This window comes from Palaemon carinicauda, chromosome 2, assembly GCF_036898095.1.
Source record: "Palaemon carinicauda isolate YSFRI2023 chromosome 2, ASM3689809v2, whole genome shotgun sequence".
NCBI classification, from domain to species: domain Eukaryota; kingdom Metazoa; phylum Arthropoda; class Malacostraca; order Decapoda; family Palaemonidae; genus Palaemon; species Palaemon carinicauda.
Window position 1 is genome coordinate 134,288,944 of NC_090726.1, and position 21,061 is coordinate 134,310,004.

At 45.9% G+C, this 21,061-nt stretch overlaps 1 protein-coding gene across 1 annotated transcript in view; it reads left to right on the forward strand.

Moving 5' to 3' along the window:
- The window catches only part of LOC137627228 (general transcription factor 3C polypeptide 4-like), a 386,672-nt gene that overhangs the window by 134,634 nt on the left and 230,977 nt on the right, over positions 1-21,061 (forward strand). The window lies entirely within an intron of this gene.

Here is a 21,061-nt window from a genome sequence, read left to right on the forward strand (position 1 = left end):
CGAACTTTGAGGCTTATCCGGACTGTTACGTCCGACTTCGATCCGAACCTGCCTCTAAAGAGGAGACCGAACCGAAGGAGGTGATTGTGTTCGATCTCCCGAAGGCCCAGGCTATGCTGGCCAATTCAGTAAAAAGTAGGGGTTTTACCTGCTCAAAACTTCCGGCGCTTAGCAAGAAGCACCCCACCTACGTCGCACCAGACGATGCGACCCTCCCCTTCTTGGAAAAGGCCTTCACTGCGGTACATAAGGCAGTGGAAGAAGGAAAACCTTGCCCTGCACTGGAGGAGTGCAGACCCTTCTCCCTGACTACTCCCCCCGATGTTCGACACTGGAAAGATGTCTAGCATACATTCGTGGTGGGAAAACTAGAACCTGACGTCGCTGGCCGTCAGTTTAACGAACACCTCCCGAAACTTAATGACCATCTCCTTCGTCGGGAACATGACACGAAGGAAAGGCTCGCCACATCCATGTCCCTCCAGGTACAGCTCGACGTCATGGCCGGTGACACTAGAGTCCCTGACTACTACATGGTTCTCGCCAAAACACATTTGGCGACCGTAGTAAAAGACCTGTACTGTACAGCTTCACGAAGGCTCGTAGAGCCTGTCGTGAATTCGTGTTCTCCAGTGCCACAGTGAGACACGAACCCCGGAGGATGATTTCCTCCATCATCTGGGGTAAGCACCTCTTTCCCTCCTCCCTTGTGAAAGAGATCACCGACAAGGCCGCCACGGAGAACAGGAACCTTCTCCACAAGTGGGGCATGTCGAAGAAAAGGAAATCCTCTCAGGACGACGGCCCTCAGCCTAAGAGGAAATCCTCCAAGCCGAAACCCCAGCAACGTCAACAGAGACGGCAGTTTCCGAGATCCGCTACTCCCCAAGTGGCAGCTCAGCCACAGCAGACCTTTCAGCTGGTCACCCAACCGGTCCTATCACAGTCACCGGTCTTCACCCCTGCTTTCGAGCAACAGTCAACTACCTTTCGTCCCAAAGGTAGAGGCTCAAACAGAGGTGCAGGCAGAGACGCATCTCGCTGTCCCTCTAGAGTCAGAGGAGGAAGGGGAGCTAGCGGCCGAGGCAGTAAACCCTCGGGACACCAGAAGCAATGAAGTGCTTCCGGTGGGAGGAAGACTCCGCCAATTCCAGGATCGTTGGACCTTCGATCCCTGGGCACACAGCATCGTCAAGAATGGTCTAGGCTGGAGTTGGACTCAACCACCCCCAACCTTCCAGCAGTTCTTCCAACAATCAACCCCCCTTCTGGAAGAATATGTCCTAGATCTCTTGAACAAGAAGGTGATAAGGTAGGTAAAGTCAACCAGGTTTCAAGGGAGACTGTTTTGCGTCCCCAAGAAGGACTCCGATAAACTCAGAGTCATTCTAGACTTATCCCCCCTCAACAAGTTCATAGCGAACAACAAGTTCAAGATGCTGACTCTCCAACAGATAAGGACCCTTCTGCCTCAAGGTTCCTATACGGTCTCCATAGACCTGGCGGATGCCTTCTGGCACGTTCTAATGAACCACCACGCTTCCTCCTACCTAGGATTTCGACTCCAAAGGAAAAGCTACGCCTTCAGGGCCATGCCCTTCGGCCTCAACGTGGCCCCTCGGATCTTCACAAAGCTGGCAGACGCCATCGTTCAACAGCTTCGCGTCCGAGACGTCCAGGTGATGGCCTACCTCGACGACTGGCTGGTCTGGGCTCCATCGCCCGAGGATTGTTTAAGATCTTGCAACAAAGTTACCCAGTTCCTAGAACACCTGGGATTCAAGATAAACACCAAGAAATCTCGCCTCTCTCCAGCTCAGAAGTTCCAATGGTTAGGAATCCAGTGGAACCTTCAGTCACACCGCCTTTCCATCCCCCAGAAGAAAAGGAAGGAAATAGCAGGGTCTGTCAAGCGACTGCTGAAATCCAAACGGATCTCAAGACGTCAGCAGGAACGAGTTCTAGGCTCTCTACAGTTCGCCTCAGTGACAAACCCAGTGCTACGTGCACAGCTAAAGGATGCCGCGGGAGTCTGGAGACGTTCCGCATCCATCGCTCGAAGAGACCTCAAGAGACGGCTCCCAAACAGACTTCGGTTACTCCTAAAGCCGTGGTCGGAAGCAAAGGCCCTGAAAAGGTCCATCCCTCTTCAACACCCACCTCCATCACTCAACATCCACACGGACGCTTCGCTGGAGGGTTGGGGAGGTCACTCCCACCAAAAACAGGCTCAAGGAACATGGTCTCCCCTATTCAAGACGTTTCACATCAACATCTTGGAGGCCATGGCGGTCCTTCTAACTGTGAAGAAACTCTCCCCGCCTCCTTCGATCCATATTCGTCGGACCCTGGACAACTCGGTGGTAGTTCGATGTCTCAATCGCCAAGGCTCAAGATCGCCCCAGATAAATCAGGTGCTTCTAACAATCTTCCGTCTGGCAGAGAAGAAGAAATGACACCTGTCTGCAGTTCACCTACAAGGATTCCGCAACGTGACGGCGGACGCTCTATCTCGAACAAGCCCGATAGAGTCGGAATGGTCTCTAGACGCAAGATCCTTCTCTTTCATCTCTCACCAAGTCCCAGAACTCCAGATCGATCTCTTCGCAACGAGCGACAACAATCAACTTCCTCGATATGTGGCCTCGTAAGAGGACCCCAAGGCAGAAGCAGTGGACGCCATGTCACTGGATTGGAACAGATGGTCCAGGATCTACCTGTTCCCTCCCACCAACCTTCTGCTAAAAGTCCTCTCCAAACTGAGAACCTTCAAAGGAACAGCGGCCCTAGTGGCTCCCAAGTGGCCCCGGAGCAACTGGTACCCCCTAGTCCTGGAGCTACAACCCACGCTGATCCCTCTCCCGGGCCCAGTTCTCTCCCAGCAAGTACAGAAGTCGACTGTCTTCGCTTCATCATCGAAAGTCAGGGACCTTCATCTCATGATTTTCTCTCCCTAGCCGTGAAGAAAAGGTTTGGGATCTCAAAGAAAAGTCTAGACTTCCTCAAGGAATACAAGACCGAATCCACACGACGGCAATACGAATCATCCTGGAGAAAATGGGTCTCATTCGTCAAGGCAAAAAATCCTACAGAAATCACCATCGATTTTTGCATGTCCTTCTTCATTCACCTGCATAGACAGGGCTTAGCAGCCAACACGATTTCTACTTGCAAATCGGCCTTGACTAGACCGCTAATGTACGCCTTCCAGATTGATCTGTCCAGCGACATCTTCAATAAACTGCCGAAGGCATGCGCTCGTCTACGCCCAGCACCCCCAACAAAACCTATCTCCTGGTCCCTGGACAAGGTGCTCCATTTTGCCTCCAGTTTGGACAACGATTCGTGCCCTCTCAAGGATCTGACTCAAAAGGTTATATTTCTTTTTGCTCTTGCTTCAGGAGCCCGAGTCAGCGAAATACAGTGATGCCTCAGGATACGAAATTAATCCGTTCAGGATGCGGTTTCGTATCCTGATATTTTCGTATCCTGAGTCGCGTTTTACATGTAAATAGCCTAATCCGTTCCAAGCCTTATAAAAAGTCACCTTTTCTTTCATAAACACGCTAAACTGTAGTAATAAACATGCAATGCAGCCATTTCTATCATTCAATAATTAACACAACCGTTAAAAACAGCCTAATCCATTCCAGAAACCACTATGAGATAATTCAATAATGTAGTTATAGCCAAGTTATCCCCCCAAGCCCAAAGAAAACGGTCCGTTTTCTTTACTACTGTACAGTATAAAAGTTACGGTACTGTATGTACGTAAAGCATTTAATAGATCAGTGAAGGTGTATTGTTACCTGTACGTACACCTAAATTAATGATTGATACAGTACCTGTACACTCTGAAAAAAAGGTTACAGTTAATTAGTGTAACAAAAAAGTTGAAACTTACCTTTTGATTGAGACGATGTCCGATAGCGAAGTCGCGGCAGAGGAGGATGGCATAAGGCAGAAAACGTAACAAGTGACAGACTACGTACAGTAATTTACACACTTAACACATTAACACTTAAACTTTATGAAATAAAAAAATGGCAGAAATAATTAACACTTAACATTACGTATGGAAAACTATAAAAATGAAAGAAAAAATTACTTTAACACTTAACGGTAACATAAAACTTAAAATTGAATTTTTTTTTTTTTTGCTTTTTTATAACTTTACGTTTTTCTTATTTTCTAAATCTCTTCTACTTCTTCATCACTTTCTTTTTTCTGTTTCTTTTCTTTACTTTCACCTAATTCTTCATCCCTTCCTCTTTTCTGTTTCTTTTCTTCACTTTCACCTTCGTCTTGGCCTACTAATACCGCTGGCCTCTTTAACCCTGGATAGGTACGATGGGTCGTTCGCGACCCCGAGCGTCAAAAAAAAACAGGTTTTTCTCACGTGACTCACCCCGTGACTGAATTTGTGGGTGATCGACCTGCAGGAGGTGTCTCCCCTACACGCTCTAGTAGTGTCCAGATGTGCATTGCTGTAGCTGTACTCCTTCCCCGATTTCTGAGACGCGTCGGGGTCGAGCGCGACCGAGTTTACCCTTCTAAGGTAATTTGCATAATTATCAAAGTTATTACGTATTATGAAATTGTCGTAGAATGGTTCAACTTGTATAGGTTATCAGTTGTGGAAAGTCTTGGTGGATTGTTTGGCTACCATGTGCATGATTTTTTTTTTAGTTAAAATGTCGTTCATCACCACGAGGACCATTTTACCGCGAGTGCCCCTTTTTCATTTTTTTTCATTTTTTTGCCAAGTCATTTTTCCGTAAGATATTGCCAAATAGTGTCGTAAAACTTTTGCTTGTTTAGTGTTGGAAAGTGTGTCTAGATGATCTGGCTACCCATGCGTGACTTTGTTTTTGTCAGATACGACGTAGTTATTGGTATATTGGGTATTTAACTGCGGTTACCAATTTCTGTTTTTTTTCAATATTTGTAAAAATTACTACGTAGTAAGGAATTGCCGTATATTATTCATTTTTTTTTCATGTTTATGTGTTAGAAAGTGTGCCTTGATGGTTGGGCTAACACGTGCATGTCTTTTTTTTTATCTGAGATGCCGTATATTAGAATGTCGGGCATTTTACCGCGAGTGCCCCTTTTTCATTTTTTTTCATTTTTTTGCCAAGTCATTTTTCCGTAAGATATTGCCAAATAGTGTCGTAAAACTTTTGCTTTTTTAGTGTTGGAAAGTGTGTCTAGATGATCTGGCTACCCATGCGTGATTTTGTTTTTGTCAGATACGACGTAGTTATTGGTATATTGGGTATTTAACTGCGGTTGCCAATTTCTGTTTTTTTTTCAATATTTGTAAAAATTTACTACGTAGTAAGGAATTGCCGTATATTATTGATTTTTTTTTCATGTTTATGTGTTAGAAAGTGTGCCTTGATGGTTGGGCTAACACGTGCATGTCTTTTTTTTTATCTGAGATGCCGTATATTAGAATGTTGGGCATTTTTCCGCGAGTGCCCCTTTTTATTTGTTTTGCATTTTTTTGCTTAGTCATGTTACCGTAAGGAATTGGAAAGTAGTGTCGCAAAACTTATATTTTTATAGGGTTGGAAAGTGTTTCTAGATGATCTGGCTACCCATGCCTATTTTTTTTTAGCCAGATATGGCGTATATATAAGTATGTGTTCGATTTTCCTGTGATTGCCATTTTTTCGTTTTTTCCCATTTCTTTCAAAATTACTACGTACTAAGGAACTATCACAGAGTAATGATTCATTTATATGTTTATTTGTCGGAAAATGTGCATTGATGGGTTGCCTAGCACGTGGCTGAAATTTTTTTTTTCTGAAATGTCGTATATAAGAATGGCCATTTTTCCACGAGTGCCCCTTTTTATTTGTTTTGCATTTTTTTGCTTAGTCATGTTACCGTAAGGAATTGGCAAGTAGTGTCGCAAAACTTATAATTTTATAGTGTTGGAAAGTGTTTCTAGATGATCTGGCTACCCATGCCTATCTTTTTTTTTTAGCCAGATATGGCGTATATATAGGTATGTGTTCGATTTTCCTGTGATTGCCATTTTTTCGTTTTTTCCCATTTCTTTCAAAATTACTACGTACTAAGGAACTATCACAGAGTAATGATTCATTTAGATGTTTATTTGTCGGAAAATGTGCCTTGATGGTTTGCCTAGTACGTGGCTGAATTTTTTTTTTCTGAAATGCCGTATATTAGAATGTTAGCCATTTTTCCGCGAATGCCCTTTTTTATTTGTTTTGCATTTTTTTGCTTAGTCATGTTACCGTAAGGAATTGGCAAGTAGTGTCGCAAAACTTATATTTTTATAGTGTTGGAAAGTGTTTCTAGATGATCTGGCTACCCATGCCTATCTTTTTTTTAGCCAGATATGGCGTATATATAGGTATGTGTTCGATTTTCCGGTGATTGCCATTTTTTCGTTTTTTCCCAATTCTTTCAAAATTACTACGTACTAAGGAACTATCACAGAGTAATGATTCCTCTAGATGTTTATTTGTCGGAAAATTTTGTTTACTTCTTTTTTGATTGAATATCATCAAATTATTTAGCTAAAATATTATATTTTACATTTTTTTTTCGATTTTATTTCCCTTCAAAAAAATTTTTTTGGGTCAGAATTTTAATTTTATAGTCGTAAAATAATCGACAATTATCCAGCAACCCACCATACAATTTTTATGCATATCCAATAATAATTAGATTAGTAAATAACACCTTGAAATTGACATACCCTTCCTACATTTCAAGTGGCAGATTAGGGAGTCTGAGTCAGTGTGGTTGGCGGCCATTTTGTGGACATATCCGAAGCGTAAGTTGCCCTATCTATATATATTCTTGTTCCCTATAGAATTTGTGATATTTTGGTATATTATTACCTGCATAAATATCATATTATATATTAAATATATGTATTTTTTTACGAAATTTCTAAGTACTCAAAAAATTACCTTTAGATATGGCCCCTGATATAAATGTAATTTACAAAATAATGAAGATTTTTTTACATATTTCTATTTTAGGATAACATATGTTTATTCCCTAAAAAAATTAGCCACTTCCTATTTCATTTGGGTACCCAAAAAAATTCATGAAATTTGGACAAATTTTTTTGGCCAAAAAAAGTTACCCTTTTTTTCTCATTTCAGATCTTCACCTCCATGGGTCTGACTTCATCCAAAATACATCAAGTTGTGTCCTAAACATTCAAGAATCAATTCCTAAAAGGATTTGTGTATATATGTATAAACTTTTTTTTTATGAATTTTTATGTCAGGTCTTTTTTTTCTACTTAATTTTTTACAATATTTATAATAAATAGTTTTTCTGCAGATGAGTAGTATTTATCTTTACAGTTGTTTTAAGCATTCATTGAAGTTTTTTTTGGCAAAAGAAAAAAGGAGGTTACTGCAAAAACTGATTTTTCAAGAATTTTTTTTGGCGTCGGGGTCGTTCGCGTCCGAGTATACCCTTAAAGGGGTGTCCGAGGAGCGTACCTATCCAGGGTTAATAAGAAACTATCCATTGAAGCTTGTTTCTGCCTACTTTTCAACACATTTCTAAAATGCGTTAGGCAAACGTCATTGCAGTGTTGAAGCGCACGGTTGGTATAAACTTTTTCTGGATGTTCCTTTTCGACGTAGTCTGCCATTTTATGGAAACATGCAAGAATTTCCTTGATGTCTGCCGTTTTCAAAGGTGCAACATCCTCCTCATCACCGCTAGAGAGCTGCTCTTGAAAATCACTCACTTGCATCGTCTCCAACTCCTTCAAGTCGTCCGTCGTCAACTCCTCGTGGTGCTCCTCGATAAGTTCATCGATATCTTCCGCGCTAACTTCCAGCCCCATGGACGTACCAAGATGTACGATGTCAGCCACCTCAGACTGCTGAATTGGTTCAGGATCGTCAACGATCTCGGCTTCTCCTCCAGGCTTCCCGAACCCCTCGAAGTCTCGTGCAGAGACAGCATCAGGCCACAGCTTCCTCCAAGATGAGTTTAGGGTACGCCTCGAAACTTCCTGCCAAGCGAGATCAATTAGTTTGAGGCATATCACGATGTTGAAGTGATCTTTCCAAAATTCACGCAGAGTGAGGTTTGTACTCTCAGTGACTTGGAAACATCTCTTGAAGAGATGCTTCGTGTACAATTTTTTTAAATTAGAAATAACTTGCTGGTCCATGGGCTGGAGGAGAGGGGTGGTGTTAGGCGGTAGATACAGGACCTTTATGAAGGAATACTCGGCCAGAAGATATTCCTCGAGGCCAGGAGGGTGAGCTGGAGCATTGTCCAACACCAGCAGACATTTCATAGGGAGGTGCTTTTCTTCCAAATATTTTCGGACAGTCGGACCGAAGCAGACATTCACCCAATCAATGAACAGTTGCCTCGTTACCCAGGCTTTTGCATTCGCCTTCCACATCACGGGAAGGTTCTCCTTAATGACTTTGTGGGCTTTGAAGGCTCGGGGATTTTCTGAATGGTACACCAGCAGGGGCTTTATCTTGCAGTCCCCACTGGCGTTTGCACAAAAAGCAAGGGTAAGCCTGTCCTTCATAGGCTTATGTCCGGGTAGCCTCTTCTCCTCCGCCGTGATGAACGTCCGACGAGGCATTTTCTTCCAGAAAAGCCCAGTTTCGTCGCAATTGAAAACTTGCTGCGAACTGTAGCCTTCCTGCAGAGTCAACTCGTCGAACGTTTTAACAAAGGCTTCGGCGGCCTTCGTGTCCGAGCTGGCTGCCTCCCCATGCCGTACCACTGAATGGATGCCAGTCCTTTTCTTGAACTTCTCGAACCACCCATGAGACGCCTTGAACTCTGGGGGTTCCTGCTGAGATGTTCCTTCTCCTGCTCCTTCTTCGGCCTGAGCACGCACGAGATCACCGAAAATGGCGGAGGCCTTCTGGCAAATTGTAGTCTCAGTGATGGTGTCTCCTGAGATCTCTTTGTCCTTGATCCACACAAGAAGCAGCCTCTCCATCTCGTCATGCACGTGCGTTCTCTTGTTGGAGAAAATAGTGACGCCCTTAGAAGGTGTTGCTGCTTTGATGGCCGCCTTCTGCTTCAGGATGGTGCCTATCGTAGACGGATTCCGGCCATGCTCCTTGGCGATCGCACTTAAACGCATGCCAGACTCGTACTTTTTTACGATTTCAAGTTTCGTCTCCATCGAGAGCATGGTCTTCTTCTTCTTTCCTTCGGCAACATTCTTGGGACCCATGGCTACAGTAATACGTAATATAATACACTACGTAACGTTATATACAGTCTATGTATAGTAAACACTAATACAGTACAGTGCACAGTAACGAATGTTTATTAACGATAACACGTGGCATACGAATGTACTGTAAACACTAAGTCAAACAAGCGAAAGCACACAATGTCTGTTAACGATACCACGGTCGGAACGAAAAGAGAGAGAGAGAGATGAACGCCCGTGCGTAGGCAAGCTGGGATAGTTGCCGACCAATAGGAAAGCAGGATCTTATGGCGTCAGCTAGCGTCTGAGTAGGGAGATAACCAATGGGTGAGCGGGAGGCTGTAAGTGAGTTTACCCAAGTTCAAAGTCAGGCGGCGCGCGCTTTTTAAAATTACTCTCGGCGAAGAGTTGGGATCTCGTAAGGTTTTCGTATCCTGAAATTTTATCCGTATCCTGGGGCATAAAAATCTTCGAATCACTTTTCGCATCCTGAATTTTTCGTAAGCAGAAACTTTCGTATCCAGAGGTATCACTGTAGTGGCATTATCAAGGGACGAGGGTCACATTCTGTTTACAGACTCAGGAGACCTTACCCTCTTCCCGGATCCGACGTTTCTCGCTAAAAACGAACTACCCACCAAAAGATGGGGCCCTTGGAGAATCTGCCCCCTGAAAGAAGATGCCTCTCTATGTCCAGTAGAGAGCCTCAAGGTCTATCTTCGTAGAACTTCTGACTTTGGTGGAGGCCAACTCTTCAAAGGAGAAACATCGGGCAGCGACCTGTCACTGAAACAACTAAGAGCGAAGATCACCTACTTCATTCGCAGAGCGGATCCTGACAGTACACCCGCAGGTCATGATCCTAGAAAAGTCGCATCGTCTCTGAATTTCTTTCAGAGTATGGATTTCGAAAGCCTCGAGAGTTTCACAGGCTGGAAATCCTCGCATGTTTTCTTCAAGCATTACGCGAAACAAGTGCATGAAGTCAAACATTTCGTGGTAGCCGCAGGTAGTGTTATGAAACCTGCACCTAACTCTGCATAGAACTGTGAGTTACTTGGGACTCTAACTCCTCGGGTGCCTATGTTGACCCTCGCGTGATACGTAGTGAATTCAAAGACACTTAGTGTTTTTCATAGACTGTTCTTCTCTCAGGTGAAATGTCATAGTCGTCACATGAGTGTTGTATGCCTAGTGCACGATGTATTTTTTCTTTTAAAAGACTAATGTTCCTCTGGAACCCGTGCTTTCTAATAATTTGAAATTTTCTTTCAGATTCAAGAGCGAAGTGTTTCATTACTATGTACATTATAATTTATTGTAAATACCTTTACATCCTTTATTGCATTTATTACCATATTCTGCTATTGTGAAATAAAATTTCTATTTTATTTACTTGTGCGTCTCAATCCGCTCCTACTTATACTATGAAATACATGGTTGTCATAGTTTCATTATCCTTCCCCCTTTTCCTCTATAAAAAAGATGAAGATAATTGGTTCAATCCATATTATATACTCACCCATGCTATGTAATATTCCTAACTGAATACTTACTTGCGCTATACCTTCGAGACCAGACTGTTCTCCTTTACAATATACAGTGCCTAACCACCACTTGTCTGTTTTTTGAGAATGTTCCTATACGAATAGCAACCATGCTGTCTTGTCTCCGAGTTCTTCACGTTCTCCCCGCAAGGTGGGTAGCCCTTCAAGAACCACTTTGATCCTCAGCATGGTCCGTTGGGACTTCTCTGCCAAGGGGGGCAGGGAGTTTCAGCCCCACGGTACCTCTATCAAGATTACCATGCTTACTCTATTCAAAGCCCTCGGCACTTACACTAAAGGGGGAAAATCTACCACGATACATTGATTCTCTGGTATTCTTCCATCTATTTTTGGGTGAGATAGCCATGGCGTCCTGATGGACCCTCCCTGCTACTTCGTCCAGCCTTTCAGGTCCCACCCTGTCCTGCTGTATTATGGTGATCGGCAAGCAACTGGCTTCAGAAGGAGGACGGACGTGACGTCATTTAGCAATGGCGCCCGTTTGTTTACGTTTCGAGTACCAAAAGTAGCCACGGACGAGATTAGCTGTGGAACGGCTCCCCAGCTATTCTCCGCCCCTACACATCGAAGTGTTAACTCTATGTGGGGTGCAGATAGCTATGTGGCGCGTTAATACATGCGTCCCCTGTTGATATACGATGTCTTAAAGGGAAACCTTTAGGATACTCGCTCCAGAAGTTAGAATTCTGTGATAACCTGTGGTTAAATTCTCTGGGAATATCTAGTAGTTTATATACCCAAGGAAGCTACCAAAAAGGAACCTTCCATCAGGACGCCATGGCTATCTCACCCAAAAATAGATTTTTCGCTTCGCTCAAAATCCGTTTAATGACCTCGGGATAAGAGCTCCAGGTGAAATCACACAAAAACAACAGCTTCTGACTGGCCGGGAATCAAACCATGGTCCAGGAAACTTGTATGAACAGGGACTTACCACTTGGTCAAGTGATAAATCACTGTTTATACAAGTTTCCTGGACCAGAGTTCAATTCCCGGCCGGTCAGAAGCTGTTGTCTTTGTGAGATTTCGCCTGGGACTCTTATCCCGAGGTCATTAAGAGAATCCAGTCATTAATGTATCAAAAATATATGGCTTATTTTAATATGAAAAACATGTCTATATGTGCAAAATTTATCATAAATATATACATATATACAGTATATATATATTTTTGGGCTCAAGCCATGGCGTCCTGATGGAAGGTTCCTTTTTGGTAGCTTCCTTGGGTATATCACTACTAAATATTCCAAGAGAATTTAACCACAGGTTATCACAGAATTCTAACTTCTGGAGCGAGTATCCTAAAGGTTTCCCTTTTAAGACATCGTATATCAACAGGGGACGCATGTATTAACGCGCCACATAGCTATCTACACCCCAAACAGAGTTAACACTTCGGTGTGTAGGGGCGGAGAATAGCTGGGAGCCGTTCCACAGCTAATCTCGTTCGAGGCTACTTTTGGTACTCGAGACGTAAACAAACGGGCGCCATTGCTAAATGACGTCACGTCCGTCTCCATCCTTCTGCTAGTAGCTTGCCTTACTCAGACGGATTTTCCCTACGCTCTTTTCATCAACCTGCATCTTCGTCATGTCGCTACCTTCGGCCTCGCCTTCTTCTGGAAAGTTGAGTACAAGGTTCCAGTATTGTTTAATTAAGCTCTGACCGTAAAGTAAATTTTACTTTTCGAGATATTTGATGTTTTGTGGCAGAGCTGTGCCTCGACCGGACCCGCCATTTATGGCGTCGCTGTTGTTTGCATGCCTTATTTAGTTAGCCTCAACAGCGTTTTTTCCGGCCTCTTTAACTAATCGATACTATTAGTTATTTAGTCTTCATAGCTAGGAACTTTTATATCGTGTTTTGACGCTTTTTTATCGGTCATCGACTGACCCCATACCAGTTGGCTACTATAGCCCCTAGGCCAGAGCGCCTATATCAGTGTTCATGCATGATATTTATCAGTGATCCTAGGTTAATTATGAAGATAGTGGCATTATTTTACAATACTTTTGACTGTGATGCAAGTGTTTTCGCCTTCAGGGACCATATAAGGGACAGGTTAGATAGTGAGTCTTTCTAACCTAACCTACACGTAGGACCCCTATATGCTTCCTTCATCCCCTGCCTTAGGGCATCCCCTCTGCATAACCTTGCTCCCCCTACCACGTAAGGGGATCAAGCTCTTATCAGAGTATTATATCGCTTCTCTGTCCTCCCTAAGGGAATGATTCCCCCTTAGGGTTGCGTCCGAGAATGAGGAACGACTAGTCCTTCCTCTATTGCTGGGGTTAGGTCTCCGACCATCCCTGCAATAGCGATACGTCTTCCATCCTTCCTAGTTCAGGATGTAACATCCCTGCTCTAGGTTAGGTTTTGGAGGGGTTTGTTGTGTACCTTGCTGAAACGATACCCATGCACCGTTTTCAGACAAGCTGCCTTACCTTAGGCTAGGGAGTGTCCTCCCTTCCTCGGTGGCCGCTCTGGTACAGAACCTCCTCCACAGAAGACCCTTCTCTTCTCCCCTCCCCACCTATCTCTTGTATGGCCTAGCCTATACTTAGGTTAGTCTATACACATCTGTCCCCTGTCCTACAACTCCTCCTTAGGGTGGAGTGTTAGGGCTACCTTGAGCTCCTATGTGCAGTCCGCTCTGGTACATATACCCTTCATAGTGTCCTATGGGGTTAGCCACTGGATGTGTTCTGTCTGCAGGGGTCCCCCCCCCCCTCTTGGGTGTTCCCTAGCCCTCCCTTGGGCTACCTTAGCTCCCGGTCCTCTGCGGCCCCTGCTTCTGGGTGATAGGGCTAGTCTCTATCATGGGTACACCCTCTCAGGTGGGATGTCTTGGGGTCCGTGGCCGGACCCCCTACATCCCTCCTTCTGTCTTTTTCACTATCCTGGTGCCGGTCCCTTGCCACCTCCACTGTCGGCGATACCCACCTCCTACCTTGGTGACTTATCCCTTACCTCTGGGCCGCCAGTCCTCCGTGTGCCGGGGGACTGCCGCCTGCCGCCGGCTTCCAGCCGATGGCCTCCCCCTCCTTCCTCATAGCCTTGGTCGTCCGTCCACCGGCCGGCCCCCGGAGTGCCGGCATCCTCTGCCGGCAGTTCGGTTCTGCTATAACCACCCTTGTCCCTGTCACCAAGCCGGCTACCTACGGCTGCCGGAGCCGCCGCTCCCTGCCGGCGTGCCGCCGCAGTGCCGGCGGCCGCCACCCTGGTATTGCTCTTGACTTCTATGTTGTCTTCCCTAATGCCAGAAACTCTGCTGGAGCGGCCTCCGGCGTGCCGGCGGTCTGCCGGAACCTTCCGGAGGCGTCAAGACGACTTGCACCCCCTTCTACTAGCTATCATCTGATATTGATAGCCCTACACTGCAACCAGATGACTTGTTTACGTAAATGGATCGGTATTTTATTACCGTTCTATTAGTAATCATGCTGTCTTCTTGCACATCACAGATTTCCAGCATGCTGTGTGTATCTTAGCACGGCTGGTTGCCGGAAACCGTTACCCTATGGGATCTTCTAGTCCCCAATTCTGGAACTGAGTGGCCTCAGTCCTAGCCTTATATCCTTGACAATTTCCAATAGAATTCCCACTGCCCTACGGGCATTCTATGTTGAATTCTATCCTGTGCCTTCGGTCACTTTGGATTGTCCATGGATGAAGGTTACGGTAACCAGCCGGGCGAGATACACGGAGTATGTACCTATCCTCCTCTCTCAGCCTATCCTCTGTGCATCACACCTATTGTCAAGTTAAAATTAATGATTAATATTTAACTTTAGTTTAAGAGTCATTCTTATGACCCCCCCCCATACTCATATTCTCTTTCTTTTACAGGAGGAGCAGATGAAGTGTGACCACGGCTTCTGTGCAGTGAAGCGCCCGCACTTCTATGGGCATACGGCGTGTAGGACCCACGCCCCTTGTGCCAACAAGAAAGGGGATCTGAAGTTCTGGGACCCGCAGAACTGTATGGTCTGCCAGGATCGCCTGGTCGATGCTTTTCATAACCCTCCCTCAGCGGAGATCAGGGACGCTTCTCGGGATAAGCTACGCAAGTGGGTGCGTGGCTTCCAGAAGAACGCCACTGGACCATACCTTGCCACTGAAGATATGAGGGCCTTATTGTTCCCAAAGGCCTCCCCTGATTCTGTGGTACCCAAAGACCAGATCCCCACCGTCCAGATCCCGGTGGAACCCGACGTAGTCATGGCCCAGTCCATGCACGAGTGTCGCCTGGATTCCGAGAACGATGAACACATGTCGGATATTTCGGAGGACACGGAGAAGACCCTCATGGCCCAAGGCGCGGAAGATGAAGAGGACCAGGTGGAATACACCGAGTCGGAGCAGGAGGTCGCTCCGCCTTCCATCACCGCCCCTACTCCTACACCGACGGAAGTGTCTCTCCCGTCTACCTCCGCTACCCCGGAACCCATCTCATCCGCCCAAGAGATGTTCCGGATGATTAAAGCCCTTATGGAAGAGAAACTTCAAGTGACTCATGAGTTCATCAGGTCCATGGGAGGGTCCAAAGAACCGAAGAAGATCTCGGTTAAGGACCTCCCTGCATGCTCACATGCCAACCCTTGGAGGTATGCCGAGCATATGGTTATCGCGACCGGCAGGATCTTTATCAGCGATAAGATCGGCACGGTCCCCCTGGAAGAAGTGGAGTTCTTCCCGAACTTTGAGGCTTACCCGGACTGTTACGTCCGGCTTCGTTCTGAACCTGCCTCTAAAGAAGAGACCGAACCCAAGGAGGTGATAGTGTTCGATCTCTCGAAGGCTCAGGCTATGCTAGCCATCGCGTTCAAAAGTAGAGGTTTTACCTGCTCTAAGCTTCCGGCCCTGAGCAAGAAGCACCCTACTTACGTCGCACCCGACGACGCAGTCCTTCCCTTCACGGAAAAGGCCTTCGCTGCGTGCCACAAGGCTGTGGAAGAAGGAAAACCCTGCCCTGCACTGGAGGAGTGCAGACCCTTCTCCATGGTAACTCCCCCCGACGCTCGACACTGGAAGGATATCCAGCATACCTTCGTGGTGGGAAAGTTAGATCCTGACGTAGCCGGACGTCAGTTTAACGAGGACCTCCCGAAACTCAACGACCATCTCCTTCGTCGGGAAGAAGATACGAAGGAAAGGCTCGCAGCATCCATGTCCCTCCAGGTACAACTTGATGTCATGGCTGGTGACACCAGAGCCCCCGACCACTACATGGTACTCGCCAAATCGCACATGGCGACTCTGGTGAAGGACTTGTACCACTTCATGAAGGCTCGGAGAGCCTGTCGAGAATTCGTGTTCTCAAGTGCCACTGTGAAACACGAAACCCGGAGGCTGATTTCCTCCAACATCTGGGGTAAACACCTCTTCCCCTCTGATCTTGTGAAAGAGATCACTGACAAGGCTGCCACTGAGAATAGGAACCTTCTCAACAAGTGGGGCATGTCAAAAAAGAGGAAATCCTCCCAGGACGATGGCCCTCAACCTAAGAGGAAATCCTCCAAGCAAAACCCCCAGCAACGTCAACAGCGACGACAGTTTCCGGGACCCGCTACTCCCCAAGTGGCTGCTCAGCCACAACAGACCTTTCAGTTGGTCACCCAACCGGTTTTGTCCCAGTCACCGGTTTCCACCTCTGCCTTTGAGCAACGGACAACTACCTTTCGTCCCAAAGGTAGAGGCTCAAACAGGGGTGCAAGCAGAGACGCATCTCGCCGCCCCTCCAGAGGCAGAGGAGGAAAGGGAGCTAGCGGCCGAGGCAGTAAGCCCTCGGGACACCAGAAGCAATGAAGTGCTTCCGGTGGTAGGAAGACTCCGCCAATTTCAGGATCGTTGGACCTTCGATCCCTGGGCACACAGCATCGTCAAGAAAGGTCTAGGCTGGAGTTGGAGTCAACCACTCCCAACCTTCCAGCAATTCTTCCAACGATCAACCCCCCTTCTGGAAGAATATGTCCTAGATCTCTTGAACAAGAAGGTGATAAGGAGGGTAAAGTCCACCAGGTTCCAAGGGAGACTGTTTTGCGTCCCCAAGAAAGACTCCGACAAACTCAAAGTCATTCTGGACTTATCCCCCCTCAACAAGTTCATAGCGAATGACAAGTTCAAGATGCTGACTCTTCAACAGATAAGGACCCTTCTGCCTCGAGGTTCTTACACGGTCTCCATAGACCTGGCGGATGCCTACTGGCACGTTCCAATGAACCATCACGCTTCCTCCTACCTAGGATTTCGACTCCAAAGGAAAAGCTACGCCTTCAGGGCCATGCCCTTTGGCTTCAACGTGGCCCCTCGGATCTTCACAAAGCTAGCGGACGCCATAGTACAACAGCTCCGCCTCCGAGACGTCCAGGTGATGGCCTACCTCGACGATTGGCTAGTCTGGGCTCCATCGCCCGAGGATTGTTTAAAATCCTGCAGCAAAGTCACCCAGTACCTAGAACACCTGGGATTCAAGATTAACGTGAAGAAATCTCGCCTCTCTCCAGCTCAGAAGTTCCAATGGTTAGGAATCCAGTGGAACCTTCAGTCACACCGCCTTTCCATCCCCCAGAAGAAAAGGAAGGAAATAGTAGGGTCTGTCAAGCGACTACTGAAATCCAAGCGGATCTCAAGACGCCAGCAGGAACGAGTTCTAGGCTCTCTACAGTTCGCCTCAGTGACAAACCCGGTGCTTCGTGCACAACTAAAGGATGCCGCGGGAGTCTGGAGACGTTCTGCATCCATCGCTCGAAGAGACCTCAAGAGACGGCTCCCAAACAGACTTCGACTTCTCCTCAAGCCGTGGTTGGAAGCAAAGGCCCTGAAAAGGTCCATCCCTCTTCAACACCCACCTTCATCACTCAACATCCACACGGACGCTTCGCTGGAGGGTTGGGGAGGTCACTCCCACCAAAAACAGGCTCAAGGCACGTGGTCTCCACTATTCAAGACGTTTCACATCAATATCTTGGAGGCCATGGCGGTCCTTCTAACACTGAAGAAACTCTCCCCTCCTCCCTCGATCCATATTCGTCTAACCCTAGACAACTCGGTGGTAGTTCGATGTCTCAATCGCCAAGGCTCAAGATCGCCCCAGATAAATCAGGTGCTTCTAACAATCTTCCGTCTGGCAGAGAGGAAGAAGTGGCACCTATCTGCAGTTCACCTACAAGGATTCCGCAACGTGACGGCGGACGCTCTATCTCGGACAAGTCCGATAGAGTCGGAATGGTCTCTAGACGCAAGATCATTCTCCTTCATCTCCCACCAAGTCCCGGAACTTCAGATCGATCTCTTCGCAACGAGCGACAACAATCAACTTCCTCGATATGTGGGCCCGTAAGAGGACCCCAAGGCAGAGGCAGTGGATGCCATGTCCCTGGATTGGAACAGATGATCCAAGATCTACCTGTTCCCTCCCACCAACCTTCTGCTGAAAGTCCTCTCCAAGCTGAGAACCTTCAAAGGGACAGCGGCCCTAGTGGCTCCCAAGTGGTCCCGGAGCAACTGGTACCCCCTGGTCCCGGAGCTGCAGCCCACGCTGATCCCTCTCCCGGGCCCAGTTCTCTCCCAGCAAGTACAGAAGTCGACTGTCTTCGCTTCATCATCGAAAATCAAGGACCTTCATCTCATGATTTTCTCTCCCTAGACGCGAAGAAGAGGTTTGGGATCTCGAAGAAAAGTCTAGACTTCCTCGAGGAATACAAGACCGAATCCACAAGACGGCAATACGAATCATCTTGGAGAAAATGGGTCTCATTCGTCAAGGCAAAAAATCCTACGGAAATCACCATTGATTTTTGCATGTCCTTCTTTATTCACCTTCATGGACAGGGCTTAGCAGCCAATACGATTTCTACTTGCAAATCGGCCTTGACTAGACCACTGTTGTATGCCTTCCAAATTGATCTGTCCAGCGACATCTTCAATAAACTGCCGAAGGCATGCGCTCGTCTACGCCCAGCACCCCCACCGAAACCGATCTCCTGGTCATTGGACAAGGTGCTCCATTTCGCCTCCAACTTGGATAATGATTCATGCCCTCTCAAGGATCTGACTCAGAAAGTTATATTTCTCTTTGCTCTTGCTTCAGGAGCCCGAGTCAGCGAAATAGTGGCATTATCAAGAGAAGAGGGTCATATCCTGTTTACTGATTCATGAGACCTTACCCTCTTCCCGGATCCGACGTTTCTCGCCAAAAACGAATTACCCACCAAAAGATGGGGCCCTTGGAGAATATGCCCCCTGAAGGAAGATGCCTCTCTATGCCCAGTAGAGAGCCTCAAGGTCTATCTTCGCAGAACTTCGGACTTTGGTGGAGGCCAACTCTTCAAAGGAGAAACATCGGGCAGCGACCTGTCACTGAAACAACTAAGAGCGAAAATCACCTACTTCATTTGCAGAGCGGATCCTGACAGTACACCCGCCGGTCACGATCCTAGAAAAGTCGCATCGTCTCTGAATTTCTTTCAGAGTATGGACTTCGAAAGCCTTAAAAGTTTCACAGGCTGGAAGTCCTCGCGTGTTTTCTTCAAACATTATGCGAAACAAGTGCACGAAGTCAAACATTTTGTGGTAGCCGCAGGTAGTGTTATGAAACCTGCACCTAACTCTGCATAGAACAGCGAGTTACTTGGGACTCTAACTCTTCGGGTGCCTATGTTGACCCTCGAGCGATACGTAGTGATGTCGAAAACACTTAGTGCTTTCTTATAACTGTTCTTATCCCAGGTGAAATGTCATAGTCGTCACACGAGTGCCGCATGCCTAGAGCATGATGTGTTTTAATTAAAGACTGACGTTACTCGAGAACGAGTGCCTACTAATAAATTTGAAATTCCCTTTCAGATTCAAGAGCAAGTCTTTATTACTATGTACATTATAATTTGTTGTAAATTAACTTTGCATATTATTGCAATTCATTTAAATTTTATGCAATTGTGAAATAAAATTCTTATTTTATTACTTGTGCGTCTCAATCCGCTCCTACTTATACTATGAAATACATGTCTGTCATAGTTTTATTATCCCCTTCCTTATGGTTAATGAAGATGCTAAGGTCTCAACCCTTATTATATATTCACCTATGCAATGTAATATTCCAATACGAATACTTACTCTTTATACCTTAGAGACGAGACTATTCTCCTCTACATACAGTGTCCAACCACCACTCGTCTGCCTTCGAGAATGTTCCTATACGAATGCCAACCATTCAGTCTTGTCTCCAAGTTCTTCAGGTTCTTCTAGCAGGGTGAATAGCCCTTTGATAACCACTTTGATCTCGGCATGGCCCGTGGGAACTTCACTGCCAAGGGGGCAGGAAGGTTTCTTCCCTACGGTTCTTTTATTAAGATTACTATGCTACCCTGTTCAAAGCCTTTGGCACTTACCCAATAGGGGAAAATCTACCACGATACATTGATTCTCTGGTATTCTTCCATCAGGACGCCATGGCTTGAGCCCAAAAAACGGATTTTGAGCGAAGCGAAAAATCTATTTTTGGGTGAGATAGCCATGGCGTCCTGATGGACCCTCCCTGCTACTTCGTCCAGTTTTTAGGTCCCACCCTGCTCTGCTGTATCATGGCGATCAGCAAGCAACTGGCTTCAGGATGACGACGGACGTGACGTCATTTAGCAATGGCGCCCGTTTGTTTACGTCTCGAGTACCAAAAGTAGCCACGAACGAGATTAGCTGTGGAACGGCTCCCCAGCTATTCTCCGCCCTTACACACCGAAGTGTTAACTCTGTTTGGGGTGTAGATAGCTATGTGGCGCGTTAATACATGCGTCCCCTGTTGATATACGATGTCTTAAAAGGGAAACCTTTAGGATACTCGCTCCAGAAGTTAGAATTCTGTGATAACCTGTGGTTAAATTCTCTGGGAATATTTAGTAGTGATATACCCAAGGAAGCTACCAAAAAGGAACCTTCCATCAGGACGCCATGGCTATCTCACCCAAAAATAGATTTTTCGCTTCGCTCAAAATCCGTTATATATATATATATATATATATATATATATATATATATATATATATATATATAACATTATAAAGTGTATTTTTTCAGCTAAACACTCTATCCACGTTAATATAAATAGTAAATTAAAAACAACTTTCCTGTACTTTGTCATAACTGACTGCTAGATTATGCATCCAAATATTATTTTCTATGAAAGAGGGTCCAATTTTGTTTCTTTTTACAGCTATATAAATACAATACATAATAAATTTTTCAGCAAAAATATTCCCAAAATATAAAAATAAAGAAAAAATTTAAGCA